This window comes from Calonectris borealis, chromosome 3 (genome assembly GCF_964195595.1).
Source record: "Calonectris borealis chromosome 3, bCalBor7.hap1.2, whole genome shotgun sequence".
NCBI lineage: Eukaryota > Metazoa > Chordata > Aves > Procellariiformes > Procellariidae > Calonectris > Calonectris borealis.
In genome coordinates this window covers 62,742,479-62,767,463 of record NC_134314.1, presented here as the reverse complement: position 1 = coordinate 62,767,463, position 24,985 = coordinate 62,742,479, and the positions used below count along the sequence as shown (strand labels likewise).

General features: G+C 39.6%; 1 protein-coding gene across 8 annotated transcripts in view; it reads left to right on the top strand.

Moving 5' to 3' along the window:
- Positions 1–11,007: 11,007 nt before the first annotated feature.
- The window catches only part of EPB41L2 (erythrocyte membrane protein band 4.1 like 2), a 125,542-nt gene continuing 111,564 nt past the window's right edge, over positions 11,008–24,985 (top strand). For 6 of the 8 annotated variants that reach the window (XM_075145822.1, XM_075145821.1, XM_075145820.1 and 3 more), the window contains exons 1-2: positions 11,031–11,117; positions 15,055–15,136. The gene's annotated coding sequence lies outside the window, so the exon portion shown is untranslated. Of the gene's footprint in view, positions 11,118–15,054; positions 15,137–24,985 lie in introns of all 8 variants that reach the window. The other 2 variants (XM_075145824.1, XM_075145823.1) reach the window with 2 other exon arrangements.

Sequence of the window (24,985 nt, the reverse complement as noted above, 5' to 3'; positions counted from 1 at the left end):
AAGGAGTGGCGAGGGGCACCGCTGTTCTGCTCGGCTCCAAAGGACGTTCCGAGCAACGCTGATGCTGCTATCGCTTCTTTTTCAAAAGTTGTAGTAGGCCTGCTCCCAACAGAGAATTGCACTCCTGGTCTCCCTTGAATCAGTTTAAACACTTAGCACACACCTGCTGTGCAGACACATTAAATCAATTTAAAGTGAGGTTACTTTGTGCGTATGGAATTGGCAAGAAACTCTAACCTGCTCTGAGCACAGCTTGCATGGATTATGTTGGTGTGTGTGCAAGTCAGACCCTGAGTGCAAAAGCTGGTTTCTGAGACTTTCTGGGCAAAATAGTAGTGACGTAAATAAATACGTTGTGTTACTATTAGTCTTTGATTTTATATATATAATGGCTATTTCCACTCACTCAAAGGACAACAACGCTGCCTAATTCACATTAGTCTAAAATTGCGTATGTGATAACCATGTGTCTCACTAACGATACAACCAGTCACATAGATTTTTAACAGTGAAGGATGCTTTTACTTGTATAAAACTGAAATACTGCTAAATGTAATATGGATAATATTCAAAGTTAGTGTCATGATAAAATATCAGTACAGTAACCATTTGATTAAACATTTTATAAATACATGCAATATTAAAGAATTTGAAATTGAATAACTGGGCCCAATATTGATATTTGTTGTCATTTCTTCCTTTCAAGAAACAAAATGAATAATCCATATTGAAAAAAAGAAGAATGTGAAGCTTTTGGCTTTGGGTCAGGCAAATTTTAAATTATCTGAAAATCAGGATATTCATTATTTTTGATACAAGACATCACAGATGTCTTGGCAAAGTCATGGCTATACATGGTACGCTTTTTTTATGCTAAAAAATGACCTGAGGCAAACACTTGAGATATAGATGATTTTAAAGAGGTTAGCTCTTCGTGATGCGTATTTTCCTCTCAGCACTCTATAGGCTCAAACAACGAGTCTGTGCATTTTGAGTTTATTGACCTTTGTGAATATAGTACTTGAAATCTGGTAACAGATTTCTTTGAAAATCAATGCCAATTGTGAAGCTCTTCGTTATCCACTGGTTTTTCTTGAGTGTGATTAATTAAAAAAAAAAAAACATGTAAGCGAAATTGTAAACTCTAATTGATTAAAAATGAAATATTCATTCCAGTCTTCCTGGGAAAAGCAAAATGTAAGAGAGATGGATGTTTTATCTGGATCTCTCTCAGATATATATACTAATGTAATTCATCACAGACCAAGAAAACTTCTAATAGTCAATCCTGATCTTTCCATGAGAAAAGAAAACACTGTGTGGAAGTTTAATGTTACAGACAAATGCCCATATAGTAGTAGGAAACAACCAGCAAGCTAATTTGCTTCTTCAACTTATTTTGATCTAAGCTCTCAAAAGTAAGGGAGTTGATTCACACTGCTGGGCCATATTTCAGTGTAAAACATACAGATAAAATTCAGGCCCCATTGCTGTCAAGAGAGGTTGTTTTTTAGCAATGCGGTGAAGCCAGGATTTGACCTTTGTTTCTCTTATCACCATTAAAGTCTTACATGAATAGTGAGAATTAGAGACATTGGCATGAGTACCAATTTTTCTTTAAAATATATTTTTCTGACACATTTTCTGACAGCAGCACACATGGCCTTTTCTCAAGGAATTTCCTATAAAGGATCTAAGCCTAACTGGCTGCACGGGAAATCTCTTGTGGGCAAAACTAGTTTCTAGCTCTGCAAACAGACAAAAAATATGAACTATGTACCTGCAGGTCTGCAGGACTGAAGTCTTAGCAACCTTGGGCCAATCAATACAAACATTAAAACCCAGTTATAGGGTAACTTGTCACTAGCCAGGTTCTCCAAATCATCCGTGGTTGTAATATAGATGGGGCCCCACAAGCTATTCAAAGAAAACATTGCACAAGCTGCTTACCATTTAATGATTGCATTAACACCATTATCTACCACCTAATCGATGCTGTGATTGACAACTTTGCAAATCAGATTAGCTTTCCGTCTGCGTATGAGAGTAGCGTGGCTGGGAGTGGAAAATTGCGTGGGTCCCAGTTTATGGCAGATGAACAACAGTCAAAGGTATAAACCAGAAAATCACTGATATTGCAGATTAGTTGTAACAACTAAAACCCAGAATATATGAAAATCACTCCTGTGATTTTATTCACAACTTGCATCCCATCACTCCAATGCTGCTCGCATACAGTGAGGGGAAGTTCCCACCCAATGACATCATAGTTTGTCTTTGGCTACAGCCAGCTACATATTTTTAAAGAGGTCCTGTTTGTTCCGTAACTGAACTCTTCACCTTTTGATTATATGTTCTGTTGGGGGGGTTAGAGGGAAAAAGCCTGCTAGAAAATTTACTTAAACTTGGCATTCACAGGCTCAGACTTGGGTGGGCTGCATTCCCTCCTCCGGTTACACCCTACCTGAAATCCTTGTATGTTAAATCACTTGACTAGTTCAGCCTTAATGATTGGGTCATACCCTGGGAAGCAAGTTCAGAGATACTGGAAATGTGTGTTTACAAAACCACACATAATTGTAGAAAAATATGTGGATAAACTAAGAGAGGAACATTGTGACTGTACTGAGAAAAAAAACAGTTATTTGGAAGAAAAAATCTCTTAGTAGTGATGAAATGTCACAAAATACACATAACATGCTACACTTTCAGTGACATATTTTTATGAATAAAAATAAAACCCCTCCTAATCAGGAGACTTTAAATTATTTTTTCATACTAACACCAACCTGAATATTCCTTTCTTCTTCAGCTGCTACAAATGCATTCCCTATTAATTATATTTTCTTTGCACTTTGAAGGGCTTACACAAATATTACACAAGCACAGTTACATCATGAGGGCTAGAATGAAGGAGGACTTGAGTTGTCACACAAGTACTGGTGTGCGAAAAAGATATTTCTGTAAATATCTGAATCTTCTTAGCAGTGGAGTGAGCTATCGATAAGCTTGAACTATTGGAGAAGTTTTATGTCACGATCAAGTGAAGTAGATTTATTATTACAGCTACAGACACACAACTTCTTTGTGTTTTCCATAGTAGCGATCTCCAAGATGGAATCAGCAGGCAATTTTCTAATGGTCTGCAGATAATTGATAGTATGCCAGTGCTGCTTCCTTGCTTCCAGACACCTGGAGGAGTAGCCAGGAAAAGAAAAGTCAGGAATCTTATTTAAACACTTGGAATGGGAAATAAGTATCTTAACTGCCTCTTGTATCCATCGTCCTCGCAGAGAAAGTTAAGGCCAGAACCACAGCTGGAACAGTTAGGAATGACTAAATATTTTCTTCATGTTACTTTTCCATTGGAGCAGTTGCTGTGGTTGTCCCTGTTGGTCCCACAAATGAAACGGGAGGTGACCCACACCACCAGTATTCTGTGGTCCTCACTACAGCCTGGGAAAGCCTGCTTTAGAGGATCTGCAGCACATACCCTGAAGAAGAGAAGCAGAGTGGATGCTGGATATGTTTTTGAAAAGTTTTAGCTTTCAGGAAACAGGTAAGTGGTTGGATACGGTATCAAATGTGTGGTTTTCCCTCTTTACAATTTTAACTTTTTGCCATTAGAAAGTTTCAAAACTTCACAGAAAAATAACGTCAGCGAGTGGTAGAAACTGGAAGCATTTTAGAAAGCAACAGGGAAAGTAAAGAAATATTCTGTTCAAAGCTCTTGCAGAAATTTGACTTTATTCCTTTACAAGTATTCCGATACATATTCTGATTTGTCTTTGTTGGAGTAATGAGGCCAAGACTCCCATGCAGAGTTGTGGAGTTAACACGTAAGTCATCTAATTAACCAATGTCATCTTCTCTCCTTGTGTGATCTGTCACATTGCGATATGCTCTTTCCATTCTTAGTGAATGGTTTGGCTTCCTACCATAAGACATTGTGATACAAGAACTTCTTTAAAGAATTCTGGTGAGTCTGTTCCTACGAGGTGTTAACTGATTTATACTGAGTTATAATCAGCCTCAGTTTCTTTGAATTTAGCTGAGTGGTAAGGCTGCCCACAGCTTGGTCTCAGGTTCTTTAGCTGGATGATTCTAGGAATATGTGTGATAGATACTACGCTGATGACATAAATATCCATTTCACCATTGAGGGTAATGGGACCAGCGTGGGACCTTAGCCTTTTTGGCATAGCTCTCATGAGACTCCAATACAAATAAAAAACATCCCTCCCAGCCTACATTTTTTCTGAGATTCTATTTATCAGCCCCGTGAAAAAGCCTTTCAAATATGATAATTATCCACAGCTTTTGTCAGGTAAGTGAGAGCCCTCTCTCACACAACTCCACCTGCTCACTATGAAATTGCAAACTAAAAGTCAGAACAAGAAAATCTTTACCCTCAGGAGGAAAACAGATCAGCATGATCAGCACGATCAGCACCAATTCTTAAAGCAGGAGTAGAGATCAGAGCTTATACAGGCACACAGGAATCTCCTGATGAGGCAACAGCACCTATGCACGTACCTGCACAAAGAACATGTAGGCTATTTCCCTGAATTATCTTAATGGGATAGCTACAGGATGTGCCTCTGCAAGTTAGACTATTATTATTATTACTCTTATTATTATTATTATTAATGCACATGTATCCATTTTATCTAATCCTTTCCGCACTAACATTGATATCGTAGACAGACAGCATTTTCTTCCAATCCTCTTTTTTATATTCAGCTTCCTTCTTCTACACTGTATGACAGAGCCAGCTGTTTTCGCCTCTTTACAAGGTGTTCATTCTCTCATCCCAAATGCTTTTCACTTTACGGCCTTACACCTAAAAGTTGTAGCTAGTGTGTATGTGCCAAATTTATCCATCACAGCTTTTGACTTGATGAAGACAAGCTTTCTCCAACCAGAGTCCAGAAGCTTTCATCAGTACTTAAATAAATTAGAATCAGAAACATTTTAGAGAGATATTAACAGAGATTGTATAAGAATTGCGAATGATCAGCTTTGCAATCAAAATATGCAGCAATCACGTTTTTACTGAGTGGTGAAAGACACGCATCCTTTACTTTTCTTAAAATTATTTTTCCCCTGGAGTCTCCATTGGTTGGCATGGTGGAGCTGTAAAGTAAGTAAAAGTATTTTCTTTCTTAATGGCTTTTATCCTCTACTTTATTACCACCCGATAATGTTTCAACATATTTCTTTCGGCATAACTGATTTCGAGCCCTGCCAAGTTGGATCTTTCCGTCTGTTGTGGATGTTTGCTCTACAAACAAAATCTAGGTCTTCAGCGACACTTGCCACTTACCCATGCCAATATCTGTTATCCGCTTCACTACCCAGTCTGTAGCAGTGCCAAGCAGCAACATCAAGAGAGTACAGGCTTTTTACATCAGCAGTCACTTTGAACTACTAGTTGTTTTTTGCTGTTCAGGGGAATTTTTGTTGTGGCATTGATTTTGACACTTAACAACACTACAGAATCAAACAAATGGGGAATCTAAAGATAAAAGACAAATATCACCTATGGGTATCAATTTCACAACCAACATAGTATATCTCCCATGCGATTCTCCCCTCCCCGCGCCCCTTATCTCCAGTTGAATAAAGAGTTTAAATTTATTGTGTTTACCTTATATCACGTACTGCTCATCTTCTAGACTTTTTGTTATTTTGTGTTTTGCCTCTAACACTCCTAACTCTACAACATCTATTGCTATAAAAGGTGCAAAGGCCCTTAAGGTGTGCCTTTCCTTCCAGAGATAAAAGCAAGCTTCTTTTCTTTAATGGTATGGTCTGACAATCAACATCTCCTTCTACAGAGGCGACATGTCCTAACTTGAGGGACAATCCTCAAGTCAGTATAGCAGTAACCAGGAAGAATCTTAGCAATTCAGAAGGTGCATTCACAAGAAAGAGTAGTTTAACCAGTAGTGTCTGCAAGATTGGAATCTTAGTAATTCCAAAACCCCACAATTACATTTATCAGCTTATAATCACCATATAAGAGCTGTCAGAGTGGGATCGCTGCATTTGTCCCCCCTGTCAGCACCACAGCTGGGGTGTGAGAAAACTCATGCCTTCACACTGCAGCAATATAACTTGTCTCTTGTTTTGGGCTGTGCCTGATGTGTCAAAACCCAAGGCCAAAGGGAATACACTGCACTGTTCTACTGCCAGAAACGCAAAGCAGAATCACACATTAAAAAGTACCCAACCGGAAGGGGCACTCCTTGACCAGCAATCAAATGTAGTAGCAACATCCACTCCTGCGATGCCAAAGGGTACCTTTCTCATGACTTCATGCATGTGTATTAATCGTGTAACCTTGAGACGCCGCATACAAATCATGTTATCGGGCATATGAAACCTCCTGTGCCAATAGATTGAAAATACTGTCCATGAAGAGGGTCTCGATTGATAATGCAGGTTTATCACATTAAAATTTCAGGTACAATGAACTTCTTTTCCTAGTGCACATTTTTATGCTGTAGCATGTTTTCTATTAATTATGGAAGCTATTTTCACATGCTTTTTCAATGCCTTGGAACCTTGCTGGGTGCCGGCAGACATGCCAGCAGACGGACCTCTGGACAAAAAAGGAGATACATTTCCTTTCCAGAAAGCAGCCTTCTAGAAGCTTATTCCCATCTATAAGAAAACTTTATGGAAGAAGGAGAGATACAGTCTTTCAGGACCAGTTTCTAAACCACTCAGGATTTTATGCATTAAAAAACACAATGGTGGTGCTGACCATGCTAAAGTTAAAGTAACTAAAAATTAAGTTTAACAGTAGTTATATTATTGTAGTACGAATAGATTATGCAGTTTTCTTGTGTTTATCTCAGCCATTTCTTGGAACATTTTTTCATTTGTTTCTTCTTCAAAATCTCTAAAATGGAGAAATCCTTACATACAAGAAGGCAGCATGAACATTTTTCCTTATGCCGTGTTTTCTTTTAACATCAAATAGTTTACAACCGGAAAGGGGTATTTTTTCCCTCATTTATTTTCTTTTGTAACAGACACTGCTGATGGCCGTGACGCCAGGCTAATGTGGAGTCTGCAGGATGAACATTATAAAGGGGGAGTTACATTAGTGTTATCTAGGTAAAGCCGAGAAGCCTACTGGCGCAAGAGTTGAGCAAACAACCATTCTGAGTACAGACTTATAATCTGTACAGACAGCAGCTCCAATATGAGGTTTAAAATTTGCTGTGCTTACATTCAGTTGTACTGCTGCAGTCTTTATTTCTGTTAAACAGTGCTTTGGTTGGATCAGCACTTCCAAGAAATTTTGCATATTGAGTGCAACAACAGATTGGTAACAGTTCTTATCACTGTGGCACCTACACAAAATTTGGATATAAACTCAGAAAAGTGGAGAGAGGGTGGAGGAGAATATTTAAAACTGGAGTAAAGGCATTTCGCTAGTGCTAGTGCAGCAGCAGTCTCCTAAAAACCTTAGCAACATCTCCTAAAAAGTAGCAGACTATGAAAATCACCACCTGACATGCTATAGACAGAATGACATAGACTTCATTTGGCCACCCAGATGATTTGTTAACTCTGCTTATGAAATTGTCTACATCCTTCCACTCCTTAGGCCATGCATGTCCCACAACAAAAGAGTTAAGGGAAAGCACCAAAAATTGTATTATATTTAATATTTTCTAAAACATAGCCTTTTAAGCCAATGAAACTGCTAGATTATTTACTTTTCCAAAATCGTACACCAGAGAAAAAAGGTTTGTCCTAAGGCAGCAGATTTTCCCAGAAAGAAATAGCCTAAAACCGGTAAAAGAAGAAACACCAGCGTAAATAAATCTCTCGGCGCTGGGGGGGGGGGGGGCGGGGGCCAGGAGGGCACTGCCAACTGGGGTTCTCAGCAGAGATGTCCGAGTCTCTCTGAAGAAAGGAGCAAAAAGAGGCAAGCCTGAAGCAGTTTCTTTTAAAATCCTCCTGAATTTTCTAATATAGAGGAGTTACACTACAGGCATTTCCACTGGTTTTAGCAACATTGGGAACCTTATTGAAGACAAGATTGTTGCAGGCGCAGCTGTTTTTAGTACTGTGCCAATTAAACTTGCTCAGGCCAATGGTATTAAATACTGGCAGCCACACAAGTGCTAGTAATACGAAAAAGCAGTTTGGATGGTGCAAACTCAGGTAGCCTCAGAAAGCTGCAGAGACAAAGTGTCTCTCGTTGTGTCTGTAAATTAAGCCTTTAAAAGTAGTAGTTACTGTTTTTTAGGAAGGCATCTGAAGCTGCTGTATTATTTTCTTGAGGAACTGGAGCATATTCTGCTATTACTCCTTCATGCTTAGAGATGCTAAAGCATCTGAGGAATGAACGAGGGAAGATCATACATAGAGTTTTAGAGACTGTTCTGTGTATAAAAAGCATCTAGAGGTAAAATCCTAACCCAGTTGATATTGTGATAATTGTAGCATCTGCTATATCAAAAAAGAACCACAGTGACTGGTTTTCCTGAAAAAATGATACTCCATCTCCTCTTTGAAAGAGTTGAAGGCTTTTTTAATGCTGTTTTTGAATGTGGAGCAAGAGATACTGAAAATAGCTTTATTTAAATTATACACTATAATAAATAAAACATGAAGAATACAGCATCAAGCAATATAGCTAGTAAGAATTAAAACGGCTTGTGCACATGCATTATAATTCCTTCTTTAATTATTGGTCCCTAACCTCTTTCACTGGATGCAGAATGAACAATGCTGAATTAAGCACAGATATCTAATACTGCTTGCTCTCTATTCATTGCCAACTCATTGCTTCTCTGTGTGCTTACATTAAGTTCCTTTAACAGCGCTCCCATGAGCTGCAGGATTGTTTTTACTTCTGAAGCACTAAAATTAAAGAAAGTTATTCATCAGTGTCTAGCAGGACTTGATTTCTCGATCTTCCGCATTATGAAATACCCAGAGTATTTATGGTATATTGCCTGTTGACTTCATTTTCAGTAGTAAGCTACTGTAAATGAGACCCCAGCATCTTAAGATTGGCACTGTGAAAACACAACCCTCAATCCCTTCACAAAATCAGATTCAAGAGGTGGCACATAGCATCACAGAAATTTTTGATAAAGAAAACTTAGCATCTTACAATTTCTTTAGAATTCTGTAAAGAACACTCAGCAGCCTCAGTCATGATCCTGCTCTTTCCGCCCTCCCATTCTGATTTTACTAGAAATGACACAGGGATTACATAGAAAATAGCTTATTTTACTGCACAGCTTTGCTCCAAAGTAGAAAAATTTATTCTACGCCCTAAAAAAGGCATGGCTCGGTTTGCATATGAGGGTGAGGTGGGAATTCTGTAGTTAACTTTAGGTTATAATGCCTAAAAGGAATGAACTGAAGTTGTACAGGCAACATATACTGTGTGCTGGATTTTGCAAATTCAGTATGAGTGCACGAAATGTAAGCAATTTTCTTAATGAGAGAAGAAAAAGATCAAAGCTAAAAGAAGCCTTGCTTTCTTAACCAGACAGTTGTTTTGTTGGTTTTTTGTTGGTTTTTGGTTTTTTACACCTGTTAGTACTACATTTCTCTCCCAGCTTTTTCTTTCCTTCTTGTACATATATGCACAAATTGCAAGCCAGAGCATCACCTCTTGGTCCAAGATTTGACAAACCTTTCATATGCTGGAAGAAAAGTTATAAAGAGAATGAAAAGCCTAATACATGGTTTAAAGGAGAGCCCAAAAGGCTAGGGTAAGAGAGTTGCCCTTAGCTGGGGAAGGTGCCAAGGGCAAACTACCCACAGCACTCCTGGGGCCTGCAGCCTGTACAGCATAGCAGCTGCCCTTACACTCCATCAGGTTTTTCATATCCAGGCCTTTCAGCTGTCAGCATCCACAAAGGCATCCAAAAGATCTTTAACCAAGTGGAGAATAACCCCTATCAAGACATAAATCAGAAAATTCAGGTTGTAAGGAGGTCTCCAGTCCAACCTCCTGCTCACAGCAGGGCCAGACTGCGTGGTCAGACCAAGCTGCTCAGGGCTCTGTCCACTGGGGTGTGGAAAACCCCCGAGGAACCCCCTCCATTGCCTGGCTGTCCTTAGCATGAAAAAGCTTTTCCTTACACCCACCCTCAACCTCTCATTTCAACTCACGCCCGTTGTCCCTCAGCCTCCCACCGTGCAGAGCCTGGCTGCGTCTTCTCGACCACCTCCCCACAGGTGCTATTCCCGATCTATTCCCCAGGCTGAACCTGCCCCGCCCCTCAGCCGCCCCGCACGGGAGGGGTGCTCCAGCCCGGCCACCTCGGGGACCCTGCTGAGCTCGCTCCAGTGTGTCCGTGTCCTTTCCGCGCGGGGGGCCCGGCTGAAGGCAGCGTCAAGGTGGGACCTGAGCAGCGCTGGGCTGAGCGGGCTAACCGCCTCCCTCCAGCTACCGCTGCGCCCCCCGCCCGCACACCCCGCGGTGCCGCTGGCCTCCTTCGCAGCCCGGCCGGAGCTCATTCCGCTCCGCGTAAGATCCGCGGATTACGAGCCTGCGTGGAGACACCGCTGCGACAGGCGCTGCACGTCAGGGGCATCTCACCGCCCGCACAGCCGGCGCCGACCCCGGCGAGGCGGGGAGGGGCGAGGCGGCGCCTGCGGCACGCCGCGCCGCTCGCCCGTGGCCTTGGCTCGCCATGGGCGCTCCCGGGCAGCCATCCCTCCGATGCGGCTGTCCACGCTGCGGCAGCGCTCCCGAAGCCCGCCCCGCCACTTGGCTACAGCTGCCGGCCGGGCGGGAGCCTCCATGCCCCTGACGTGCAGTGCCCGTTGGAGGTGGCCCGGGGGGCGGGGCGAAGCTCCCGCTCTGACGATTGACGGTCACCCCAGCCAATGGCGGCGGGGCGGGGCTCGGCGGCGAGGGCGGGGGCGGAGCGGGCAGCCGGCGGGCCGGCGCCGTGGAGGCCCGGCTGAGGAGGAGACGGGGGAGGGGCGCGGGGGCGGGCGGGGCGCGGATTGGCCGGGGGGCGGGGCCGGCGCCGGCGGGGGTTTCTCCCGGGCTGGGCTGACGGCTGCGGTTGGGGAACTTCGATTTCGTATGTGAGCTCGAGCGGCGGCCGTTTGGGCGGCAGGTACTGTCGGGGAGCGGGTCCCTGGGGAGTGTGGCCCGGAGCGAGGCCTCCCGCCAGCGGGGGGGTGGCGGGGAGGAGGGCGCCGGGCAGCCACAGCGCTGCGGGAGGTGGCCGTGCGCTGAGGGGCCGCTTTGCCCCGGACCCGTCGGCGTTTTCCCCGCTGTGCTCCGTCCGCTGCAGGCGGGGCCGGGCCGGGCACTCGTCCTACGGGCAGAGCTGCCCCCTCCCTCCCGGCCCCGAGCGGCTGCTGGGCGGGCGGGAGAGGGAGTTCGGGGTCTGTCAGAGCCGGGGCCGGCCGTGGGAGGAGCGGGGACGGCAGGGGGCGGCAGCGGCCCCGAGGAAGCGTGTCCGGAGCGGCGGCCAGGGCGGGGGAGATCCCCTCTCTCCGCAGCCCCTCCGGCGGTGGGGCCTTTTCCCTTCTCCCCGGGCGAGCAGGAGTCTCTGCGGGGGGGCTGACTTCTTCCTCGCTCCATCCCTCCCTCCTTTCCCCGGAGGTTTGGGCGCTGGTCCCAGCGAGGCGAGCCGTGCGGAGCCGCTCTTCACCGCTCAGTTTCAAATCTCCCTCGCGGGGCTGCCGCCGCGGGCACTGCCCGCAGCCGCCGGCCGACCGCCGACCGCGCCCCACCGGGGGACGGCACGTCAGGGCGCCCCGGCCGGGGCTGGGCGTGCTCCCGCGGTGGCGGCCGTCCCCGCATCTGCTGCGCTCTTGAGTCTCCCACTTCCTGGTCTGAGACTGCGAGGCAAGAAGGAGAGGGGTATTTTTCCCTGAAAATCTGTCCTGATTTCTGTCGGTTACTCTCCCGCACCCGTCGTATGAATACTGCGCGAGGAGAGGAGATTTTTAAATTTTTTTCCTCCTAGAGCACCACTTCTCATTCTGATAACTTCATCTGTTTGCATCTTGGGCTGTTTCTTTCTTTCAGCTGTAAGTGAGCAACTGCAGCAAAATGAGCTAAATAGGACCCTGCACTGAAGCTGTTTATCAATAACTAGGTAGGGGATGAAATTGAGGAAACGTATACATTCCCAATTTCCTTTCTCTTCAGGATTAGAATAAAAATCGGTGTAGAATCCTATTGTATGTTCTTTATCTGCTACTTTAAAAAAATAGTCTACCTTTCAAGATGTGATGAGCTGGCCTCTGCATGAACATTATGCACTGAGGTCTTTAAAAAAATTGTGATGTTATTTATAAATTTAAGTCTAAAGTTCTTTTCCTATTATTGTTCTTTTGTAAGGCTTTGATTACAGTACTGTGAAGTCTGAATAATCGCAAAAGAGTTATTAACACTGTGGTAACATTTTTAGTGCAGCATTTTTCCACAGGTGAGGATCCCACTGAGTTGAAGTTAATCCCTTTTGATGTTAATAGTATTATGCATGCATGTATATGGCTAGAATGGACTTAAAGGAGGTTACTGGATGAATGATTGCTGATTGACATAAAGGAAGTTGGTTTGAGGATTTGTCGTCCTAATGATTATGATTTCCAGAAACAGCTTCTGAAATAAATCACTGCCAGGGAACAAGTAATAGCCAACTAGGGAGTAAACTTAGGTTAAGGTGCTTTGATACCAGTAACGACTAGCAAACAGTTCAATTAGGATGTCTTTTCTTCTTGTAAAGCTGCCTAAGACCCATTTTTAATTAAAAACACATAATTTATAGCTTTTTCATTGACATATAGTGCTTTGCTTAGCTTTACTGCCTCATTTTCCTGTCTGCTAGCATGGGTGCTTCCAGAGTGTTAGTGAAATGCAACAAGCATGTAGCTCTGCAAAACTTAGCCTTCAGCAAATTCTCATAAACTTGCGTATTTCCAGGTCTGGAGAGTTTGAAATGGCAAAGTACTTTTTTAACAGGAACTAGCTAAAAAATGAAGCTGCATCCTTTGGCATGATATTTTTAAGTTTCAAACAGCAGATAAATTCAGACCCTAAGCTACAGAGCCAACAGGTTGTAGAACAGACCCAGTTCAGAACCTGTTTTGTGGCATCCTGGGTTACGCAGGAGCGGCCCTGCAAGGATATTCAGCCGAAGTGTTCTGCTTCAGCTACTATTCTCTTCCCTTCCAACAAGTTTCCATTTCTGCTTGCCATGTTTTTGTTTGGTGTTAACCTCTATGGTGGGAAGTTGAGCTGCTTTCTTTTGCTTAAATTGCAGTGTTCTGCTGATTTTGATTCCCTTTGGGCTTAGAATATGACCTTCCGTTCTGCGTTTTCAGAGGTTATGGATCTCAAAGTTTATATCAACAGTTTGTATCCGTGGCAAATGAGCTTGCATTGTAACAATGTCATTTGGAATGGTCTAGACAAGACTTTCAAAAGCATTCATATTCTGTGTGCACACATGTTGAAAGTGGAGAAGAGGGAGAGTTCAAACTTCTTATCAGCCAGGGCCATGTGGAATAGGCTTCCAGGCTTCATTCCCTTGGAAATATACCTTTTGTTCCACTTCTAATTTAATAAGTCTCCAGCAATTGCAGTCAATTCATACTAAGTTTCTGATTTTATTACCACTTTTTGATAAAAATTAAAAAGTAGGAGCAAAAAAAGGCAGCTCTCTGAAGCCAGTCTGACTTGTTGATGTCTGTTAATGGGGTTTCAGTGACAACACTGAATAGCTCTCATTTAGAGAGGGTAACCTGAAGCATAATCGTATTACTTATTGTATTCAATATGATCTGAATCATTTAGTGAGTGTGGATATAGGCAAAATATGCATTTTTAATGTGGCCGACTCCCGTGTCATACATTTAAGGGTGAAGAATGTGGGTCATAGGTGGAAAATGGGAAAGTGTTCTGGGAAGTACAGACATTTGAAGGAGGTAATGTGGATTGTGATTAATAATAATTTGAACATAAGTTCTCTTTAAGTCATTGTTCAAAAAATCAAACTAGGTATATAAACAACATATAAAATATATGACAAGGTATATACAGTCTTTCTGTAGTTGATGCTTATGGGATTCCTTTTTGAATTCTGTGTTCACTTCTGGCATTAAACTTTAGAAAGTTGATAGTAATAACCTGAAAGAACTTAAAAAGTTACAAGAACTGGGAAGTATGTTTCAGTACAAAAGATTGATCTATTTAAGGATTAAAAAGGGAGGGGAAAAAAATAAAATGGTAATAAGTGTACCTGTAATGTGGATGGGAGCAAATAATAGAGGCTATGAAAGGATTCAGTGGCAGGAAAAGGATCTAAATGGCTTACATTTTTAATAGTTATGTCTGTAGTATACAGCATTACTCTAATTATTGAAAGAGGACAAGTTTTCTACATTTTAGTTTACCAGGTGTAAATTCCAGTAGGGTAAAAATGATTTTACCAAGGGTTGTAGTGTATAATGTATTTGCCATTAGATACTTTTAAAGCAAGATTGAATGCTTTCCTGAGAAAGATGTACTAATTCAAATGGCGGTTTCATTCTAGAACTGATCTTGAGTTGGGGGGAGAGAGAAGAGGGAAGGTAGACTTTCTTCCTCATTGCAGGCAAAATTAACCCAAGAAAAGCGGTGTTGGAAAGCTGTTCATTGTATACTCACACAATGGCTGGACAAGAAAGGGGATGGGAGCAAGAAAAGGGGATGTGGGAGTGTGTGATTATGTTATAGCCTGGGTTATATGAGAAGTCAAACTGCATCATAAGGGGTTATTTCTGGCTTTCTAAATTGAAAGAAAAGACTCCTCTTGACTTTGAGTGTTAGATTTATAATAAACTGTCACATTTCTTTTTTTTTTAAAAGAGGTAAGATCAAAGTGCAAGTTAAATGATTGTGTATTTTTATCTTGCTATTTGGAAGGGTATTCCCATTTTAAAAATATATTTCTTATTTAAGCACAGTTCAATTTCACTTATCTGGTTTTCTAATTCACTCGGTTGGTGGGGTAATTTTTGGTGTAATTTGACTCCAAATTTAACTCTCTTTTATAGGTAAAGAAGATATTGTGCTGTTACCCAGTTGTCATAGTTGATTGCATTCTACTAATCTTCAAGACTTGTATTGGAATTAGAGGTAACTTGTGATTTATTTTTTTTATATCAGAAAATTCACTGTAGGAATTTACTAAATAGGTGAAATTCTGTGTTCTGTTTCAAATTCTCAAATATTTTTGCTGTTGATGTGATAAATCTACATGGTTAAGTTGTCAGTTTTGTAATATTATACAGGAAAGAACATGTTAATGATACAGTAAATATTTTTACTTTTAGCAAGTCTTAAATTCTTAATTAAAAAGTTTGTGATATAAACTCTTCTGTGAAGGTAATTTTACTAGTGACTTATTTCCTCCATAGACTTCACCTTGTCTTTGAGTACTTTGTAAAGATTTACAGGCTAAGTGAAGGCCCTATCAGCAGAATATTGATTAATTATTATAGGGTAATCCAAAAAGTGGATTGTGATTTTGGCTAGTGAATGCGAAAAGCATGTTCTGTGTATGGTATGGGATCATAGACTTGCATGTAATGCAAGTGGGACAGCTCAGCAAGAATACATGCTTGTGCATTTTAACAGACTTGGGGGGGAAAAAAGTTTGTTTCTGTTGCAGTAGTGGCTGATGTTTTAGTGGCACTATGCAAACACTGTGTTACAGCAACTCTGTAAGTGCTGCTACCTCCCCAGCAAGCTGTATAGGCATTGCTGACAATAATGCTGAATAGCATTCTCTAATTTCAGTTTACAGCTCGTGGCTTGGTTTCTCCATTTTATATTCTTTATGTAGTTTCTTATATCTGACATACTACCTTGAATGTAGAAACAATCAGAAGAAATCTGTGGACTTGATATGTAAAACTTCAAACCCCAACAAAACTCAAATCCTGTTTCCCTTCTCAGGTAATTCTCTTCACCTTCTTGCCTTCTACACTCCTGTACCCTGGGTTTTTTCTTAGTTCTGGAGGAAAGCTGGGGCTGGATCTTTTCTCATTTTTACGAGTGTAGAGGACTCAATTATAGGTAATGTTTATGAGGTCTCAAAGGAGAATTTCAGATGCCTACCCTTTGCTCTGCACATCACAACTTCCTTTGATGGTGGCATGATGTTTTGTGACTGGATTCAAGTATGAGATGCTTTGAAGGCCTGACTTCTCTTAAGTTGGCCTCTTGTATAAATACTGATTGACTGGCTCTGAATATTCTCAGAAGCAGGTAGTAGTGTTTTGTTGGGGTTTTTTGTTTGTTTAGGGTTTTTTTCTGGTGGAGATAAGGTACTACTGCCATTCATCTATGGAATGCTTTTATTAATAGTAGCTTGGCTCTTCAGAGACCTTGTTGTGAAGGAGCATTGCAGGAGGATCCTCTCTTTAAAACTGGAGACTTCTTTGTCAGTGTCTAGGGGCTTAAATGAGTGTGTTACTTGATATTATATCTACCATGGTGCTCATATTTATCTATGTCTTGGTTTCTCCTCCCTGGATTTTTTCTGAAGGGTGTGATATGGCCTGTCTTTTAACTTACCTTGCTGTTACTAAGTGATGCAGCTTGTGTGCTCATTGTTAGAAGACTTTGGCATTGAATAGTAAAATAGGGTTAGCTAAGGACAGTTTAAGGGGAACTATGGATTGCCTTGGTGCTCTAGGTTTGAATTTTCCCTTTTGCTTCTAACATTGTCTATGCGGTTTTCTGTTTGCAAAACACTAGTTCTGGAGAAATCTTCTGTAGGAAAAGATGTTCAGTTACCAGAAAATAAAAATAGACTCTAAAAAAGAAGTGTGGACTTTCTGAACGAGCAGTTTCGTCTTAAATTGCTTGCACTGATGACAAAGCAGAGTTTAACCAAATATTTATTGTTGAAATGACTCTGTAATTAGTAGTGTTGTACAGCTAAATGTAACACCAGATTTTACTGTAAATTACTGCTATCCCATTACTGTGGCTTGAGAAGTATAGACTATAACTGTGGTATTCTTTTTAGTGGCCTGGATAAGAATTTGACTACAACGTTTTAAGAACATAGTTTTTGTATTTTTAATAACATTCTTCAGTACGTATCTAAAATGCATGATGTGATCTCTTACCACAATGGAAAATTAGAACAGCTTTTTCTAATTTGAAATACTCAGTTATCCTGTATATGGGATGTAAAATATATATTCTTATTGCAAGCTTTTGAATTGGTAATAGCAGACCTTTAAATTCTGATTGACTCAGCATGTATCCTACTTCTTCTGAAAATAAAACCAAAATTAAAATCTGATGATAAAAATACGCACTTGGGTTTCACAATGTTGAAACATTTTTATTGCTTCCAGTTACTCACAAAAGCAAGGATTCATTAATAAAATATTTTAGAATATACTGAGTATGTCCTGCAAACTTCTTTGAGTTTGAACATTTCAATTTTGGATCTGAAAGTTCATGTTCAATTTCCAAATACAGTGTTTTATACTTTGTAGATACTATTTGTAAATGAACTATTTGCTGTTTCCTCAGTTGAAAGAAGCTGTTTTATCCCGTTTGGCTTCCTTCTTTTGAAGTTGTACTTAAATGCTGTACTTAAATAATACTGTAACTGCTGTTGTTCCATCATCAATCAATTAAAGAAATGTGGCAAAATAGTAAGCCTGTATATCATTGATCTTCTCTTAGAGAGAGATACTTTTTTAGATACTTTTCCTGGTAGGATATTGCATTATTGGACCATGAATCTGAAGCAAATCCAATGTCTGGAGGAAAAGAGGAGCAGGGGGAACCCACAACCAAACCCCAAAGCATGTCATAGCATAAACTTCATACTTAAGTCCATGTTTGGTCTTAAGGCTGCTTTGTCCCCTCTGTAGTCAACACTTTTGTATTGCAGTAATCTTTGATAAGAGGTTAGAGGCGGCTGCTCAGATCAAGCCTGGGATTGCTACATATCAATGCTACTACTCCTTCTTTATAAACCCCAATTGCGAGTGATTTTAGTATTAAACCTGTTTTGGACCTCTAATTATGTCATGTTAATTAACTTAAGCTGTTGGATATTTGGGCTCACTTTCACAGTGTGCTTTCTCTACTCTTTGTGTGCTTGAGGATGTGTCTTTATAGAAAGCAATTAATGCTTAATAAGATCTGTGCACTTACAGATTTATTTTTCCTTCCTCCTCTTTGCCTTGGGTATGATATTTGCTTACAACATGAGACCGTTGTAACTTTTTCTGAATACGTTGAAATATTTTAATTCAGAAGGGTAAGACACATTTCTGAAGACTGAAATCCATATTCTCAAGTCTTTATCTCTTAATTCCATTCAGTAGAAAAGGTGAAACATATAGCATATTAAACCATTACTTTTTTTTTTTTTGTCACAGTTGAATTTAGTCCCAGTGTCATTTCAGAAAGTAAGGATGCTATTTAAATTCCATGGGATAACTGCAGAATACAATAATGACTTACAGTAGAGACCAAATACTTGAGGTATTCTGGAAAAAAAGTTTATACTATTACCAGCACATTGTTCTTTTACACTGTAGCAGAAATGAAACTATATATAAGTGAATTTGTGAATACTTCAATCCTATGTTGTAGGTGAGAGAATGCTTGGAGAAAAGGTGCCATCTCCATAAAAACGTTCTGTAAAATGACTTACATTGCCAGAAAAGTCTATGTTTAAAAACCTCGTCCAAACACAAAATGAAATCTTACTACAGAACACAGTAGTGAACGACAGCGTTCTGACTTGGGGAGAGTGCCGGCGTGGTATATTCAAATAATCAAGTTTTAAAAAAACATCTATAAGAAATTTAACTGGATATTCCTGCTTTTTGAAGACCTGGAGGGGATGAAGACAGTAACTTCTTTACCACTGCCTCCCCATACACTCCCACACACACTTCTTTTAGCAAATTTAGTAAAAGATACATAACCCTGCATTTTACTTTCATCTTTAGACCATTACAAGCTCAATAATTCTGGCAGAATATTTGCTGTCTTAACTAGAGACCAGGTATTAAATGTGAGACAGACCCTTCTGGAGGAAAAGTTCGTGCAATTTTAGCTCTGATATGAAAGGATGATGCTAGAAGCTACTTCTTGTCTCTGTATGTATTATGGACTTCTGTTTCTTGTATTTCGGAAAGCATAATGAATCTTTATAAAAAATATACATATATTAGCTGAAGTATATTATACTGTGCTAACTTATTCTAAAGTCTAAATGATTTAACTCTATCTTGAGGAATCATGAGACTTGAAGTACTGGGCTAAGAATGAAAAGTGTTTTATTTACTGCCTGCAAATGGATTTTTAAAAGTCAATGTGAAAAACGCAAAACACGTGCCTGATATGTTGGGAGCAGATTTGCTTCAGCCATTCTTTGCTTTTATAAAAATGTAACTTCTGTGCATTTTTAGACCTTTTTTTCAGTTTTCCCTGATTTTTAATTTTTTTTTCATTCTCTTAACTTGCGTTCCAAGGCAACACCTACTACAAAGATGGTTGGTTTACCATAAAGTTCCCCGGTTGTTGGTGCTGTTTTAGAGTATTTCATATGCCTTAGATAAAGGGCAAGACATACACCATACGTAGCAGCATGAAAAGTTTGGAATGGGACCAGATGAAAACAGTTTTTATTGTCTGAACTGTTTAGTTGCTGTCATGAGCCCTAATTTTCTGACTTGAAACATCTTGTATCCATAAACTGTTGGATGATGTGGCAAGATTAATTTGCCTGGTGAAGTTGGTTTTGGGTTTTTTTTTCTTTAAAAAAGAAAAAGCAAAAAAGCTAGTATGTTGTGGTTTAGATGTCAAGCTTATTGAAGTTAAAATCAACCTGCTTCTTTCTTTTACTGCTGAATGATCTTTGCATGCTTGCAAAGGATACTTACAGGATCTGTGGATCCTTTCTGTTAAAAGCTCACAAGGGTGTGTTTTACTCATCTTAAAAACAAGTCAGTTTTTCTTTGACTTTTTTGGTTAAATGTTTTAAGACTCCATTTAAGTAGTTACATTAAAGAGACTTTTCTGCAACTGTTAGTTTTCAAATTCTAAGCAGGTTTTTATGTTGTATTTTTCCCAAGATTAAGAACAGTATATGATGCTGGCTAGAAGGATCAGTATATTAGAAATTAAATTAACTGCGCAAGACACAACAAATGATTTTATATTCTCTGAATATTTTCAGACCTTTGGTTATATCAAGAAGGTAAAAGCATGGGCATTTCTTTTGGAAGAATGCGGTTTTCCTCTGGCTGATTCTTTTTGGTGTTGGGTTTTGTTTGGTTTTTTGTTTGGTTTTTTTGTTTTTTTTTTCTCTGACTGAAGCTTTGTTTCAGATAACTCAGGCAGTATGTCCGTAGGTGTCTTGGTAAACTGATCACGTAGTTATCATAGCAACTCAAATCAAAGAAAAATAAAGTTCATGTTCTCGGAGATCCTATTCAATGTAACTTTATTCTTTGCTTAAAAACAAAACCCAAACAAAAACAAAACTAGCTTCATCCAGGGCTCTGGATAGGTTAGCACAGTAGAGTGAAGTGATGGTTAGAGGTTCCTGGTGTAGGTTTCTAGGAAATACTGTTCTTGAGGAATGCTTTTAAATTTTAAGGTAAGTGTCAGGAAGTTGTTGGTGATTCAGAAAAATTTTAGAGGAAAAAATTGTCGTTTAGGTGTAGGGCAAACAACTTTCCTGCAATTCAGAGTGAACAGGAACCTAAACTTGATTGAGGTATTGTAAATCTTTTGTATTGTCTATTTCGTGGGTCAGCATTAGGAGAGACAGTTAACTAATACTTTTATTTAAGAACTTAAAGGTAGGTTGGTTGACATGAAAATGGTGTTGATAAAAACTTTTTATAGGAGATACAGGAAACTTTATAAAGTGGGGTTTTTTGTTTTGTTCTTTTTCCTTCACATGTTCATGTTGGAGATGAATTCTTTGCTCTGACTGTAATCCTGATATTGGACTGTGCTTTTGATCAGAGCTGAAATTGCTGTATTTTCAGCAATGATAAAAATCAAAGCAGGACTGAAGCACTTGGATTTTGTGTGCTAGAATTTGTACTACATGGTATATGAAAAAGTCATCCTGGTTCTTGTAATAGGGAAGGTGCTTTAAGTTTTAAGCATCGGGAGCTAGTACAAGACAGTATTATAAAATACATTGACGTTGTCATGGGATCCTTTTGGTTGCTTCTAACCTTAGTAAAGACATATGTCTTTTTTTTTTTTATTAGGAATTCATTGTATTTTCCTTGAATGCTATTTTCTTGGTTTTTTTAATTTTAGTAAAGTTAGATGATTTTTAATATGTAATTAGTTGAGCTGAAACTTAGTCGTGCAGCAGGCCCTTAAAGCCTCTTTTAAAAGAATATCTTGCTTTATCAATCGTTTTGAATTACACTGTGTTAGGTAGTACTTATATGTTGCCCATGGTTTCTGCAGCTTGTCAAATCTTGCTTGTTCTTCCCTCACCCTCAATTTTTTAATATAAAATGGAATAAAGATGATCCCTCTTTTTTGGGGAAACAAAGCTTTTTTCGTGGGTATGGAGTTTTTAATTTCTTTAGGGAAGAGCAGCTTCTGCTGACTAGCTTCAGGTTCTGCCTCCCACCAATGTGTTGGAGCCAGTTACTTACCTGCAAGTCTGTTGCTGCTATATGTGTGTGGGGGCAGTCTGCGGGACAGCACTGTGTTGTGATGGCATTGGTCTGCTGTCAGATGACTTTAATTCTTGAAAGTGTCTCCTCCTGATTTGAGGAAGAGGGTTCCTATATACTTACGCAAAGCAGTGGTGTTTCATCACAAATATGACTTGGATTAGTCTAATTTTGTTACACACGTGCAAAAATTTCTGATTTTGTGCAGTTAAGTCTTTTTTCCCAGATGCATTCAGGTATAGCATTATTGTCTGATAGTTCAAGAATGGTTCTTGAATAATTGCATGGAAATTCTCTTACTGAAGTTTCTTGGTGTTGTAGAGGCTTGAGTAACTTTCTCACATGACAGAACAATGTTAGTTTGATTTCTATACAGAAACAAAGTTGGAAAGTTTTGCAGTGTATACTACTCTTATAAAATGAAAGAGAAACAAAATCATAAAATAGCAACTTTGACATCTGTCAAATCAAAGCTTCATGAGTATTAAATATTCTTATTAGAACAGCAAAATTCTGCTATGAAGGGAATTCCACCTGTACCATTTTTCTAGTTGTTGGTTTGCTACTGTTAGGGTATTAGCAGTTATCTTTTTTTATAGAAGACAAACCATGTCTTACCATTAGATTTGTGCAAGCTTAAAACTATAATCATGTCTACTTTTCAGTAGCATAAAGTAAAATTACAGAAATTGGTTTTCTTTAAACATATTTTTGCAGAGCATTATTAGTCTGAAATGGTATGTAAACTATGATGGCATGGAGGGAAAATGTACCACTGTATAGGAGTTGGAGCTGGAGATACTTGAGACATTTCTGACTATGATTCATTATTTCTTTGTCTGGTTTGGTGAACTTAGAGTAGAGTGTGACTTTTGTACCTTTGATCGTATGTATCTTGTATGTGCAAACATTTGAACAGCAAATTTGGCCACTAACTAGATTGTAATTTTTTTTCTTCAATACTAAATTTGAGCTTATTAAAGTAGTGGGCAACTCTGTGTCCATGGATCATTCAAGTACAGTACTTTTGAACTTTTGGTCCTATAATGGGACCTTTAAAACAAAAATGTACTTAGAGAGATGACTATAAAGTAGGAGGCTGAGTATCTGTAGTCTGTATGGAGTTTACATTAAGCAACTGAAGTTGGGCTTCCATTTTCAGCAGTTAGATGTACTATTTTGAGTATGATTTCTTTCCCCTCCCCTCCATTTCAGTTTGTCCTCTAAAGGCACGGTTCCCTGTATTTTCTCTCCCCTTCATCCTTTCAGCTCCAAGCAAGCCCTTTGTAACCTCTCCTCCCCACTTCATTTTCTTCCGTTCTCTTGTCTTTTTTGGTCTCCTCTTGAATTAACTCTAAAGTAAACACTACTGTTGTTTACAAAGTCCTGTACTACTGAAGAATTGAAGATGGCTTTTGCTCTGCTAGTCATCACAAAAGAAATATTTGTAATGAGTTGAGAATGGTCTGATGGTGATACGCTGCAAAGGTATGTAAAACTTTTTGTCTCTGCTGTGAGCAGTAAAATGTTACCCAATCCACAGTTGGGATTTTTAAATGCTACACTACTTTAATATGGAAGGCTTCTTGTTTTATATGAAGGTGATCACATTCAGGGCTTTAGCTGAAATTGAAGCAGCCACCTCCGAATTCGTTGTTTAAAAATAGGCAACATAACTATTGCTGCAAATGAGATAATCTAATATAGACCTTATATCAATGTGATTACAATATAAAGGCTCTTCTGGAAAATCAAACTAAGTTGAATATGCTCCCATGCAGTGCTTCTAACCTTTTGTTTTGAAAACAGTTGTTGCTCCTTTCACCCTGCTAGACTAAGGGAGATGCCTTGTCTTTTGAGGTATATCTTCCCTTGCTTGAAAAACCTTTTCATTTACTGACCTGTCTCTACGCTTGAAAAGCACTGCCATAGGCTATGCTTACTTTTCAAGAGTATGCAGTCATTCACATGACAAAACTGTCTTTGATGCTGAGACCCTGAAGGGCTGGTAATTCTGTAAAGGGCTAAAATACTCTGCAAGATTTTTGCCAACAATTCAGTGCTTTTCAGCTAAGAGAGCATGTGTACTATATTCAGTTTTCCAGTTTGATCCACTGATTCAGTTGTTGTTACTCCTTTGAATCATTTGTATGCTTTTTTGTTTTGCTGCTATTCTTCAAAGCATACTTGCACATTCTAGTGTAGAATTTTTGAGGAACCAAACAGAAAGATCAAACTCTTCTTTAAATTCTTAGCTTGCTGCTGCACAGGGAGAAGTGGTAGCAAGAGAAGTCACTAATGTATGTTGAGAGCATAGGTACAAACTCCTGGGCTTTGACTTCCACTAGCTTTCCATTTCTGATTGCTGTGCTAAAGAGGGCATAATTTTGGGGTGAGAAGTAAGAGAAAAGGAGGAATCTAAAGTTGCATGACTTTTTTTTTTTTCCTGTTTTGTTTTTTTTGTTCGAAAGTCATTTATGTTTTTTGTTTTGCAGCCTTTTGTACCCTGTTACGATAAGCTGTACTTATTCTACCTCATGGGTAAATGCTGCTAGTCTTTTTCTTCTTACAGCTAGTGGGCTTTGTGGCTGTTTGTCTAGCATCGTAGTGCAAATGGTGATATTCAAAGGTCTGACTAGCACCTAGTTCTTGAATAGCATAAAGTAGAAGAAGTGAGAAGTAAAGAGACTTGCAGTCTGGTGTAATGCAATGACTCTGCATTATTGTGGTTTTGTGCTCACAAGACATTTGAGTCAGCACAGCAATGTATGATCAGTAAGATGCTGCTTTGTTTCCTGTGGATGGTTTTATTTCTTCTTATTTAAGGAATTTTGACTTAAGCAATTAACTCTGTCTATAAAGCTAAAATATTTCTAAAACATCTTCACTGACTGTTGTTGCTGTTGACTTAAAGAATATATAAGAAATAGAGAAGTATTAATTAGCAGAACTAATTTCTTCTGATTATGATAGGCTGTCATTGCCTACAGTAATATCATATTTTTAAACTGTGTGACTTCTCAGTTAAAAAAGTTCTTGCATCAAAATGGTTAGTTATAGTGACTTTCTAAAATCATTACCAGCAGTTCGCACAAGAGAGGGTGTTGAAATGGCAGTTGATAAGCAAGCAGAAAATACCTTTTTGGGAGGGATTTATTGTAGTGAAAATTATGATTCTTTTACCCCAAAAATGCGTAGTAGGATGCATTAAGAGATTTCTGAATGTTTTCTAATGATTTTATTTTTGGTGGTCTGATGACTATTGTATCTGTGTTGTTCTGTAGCT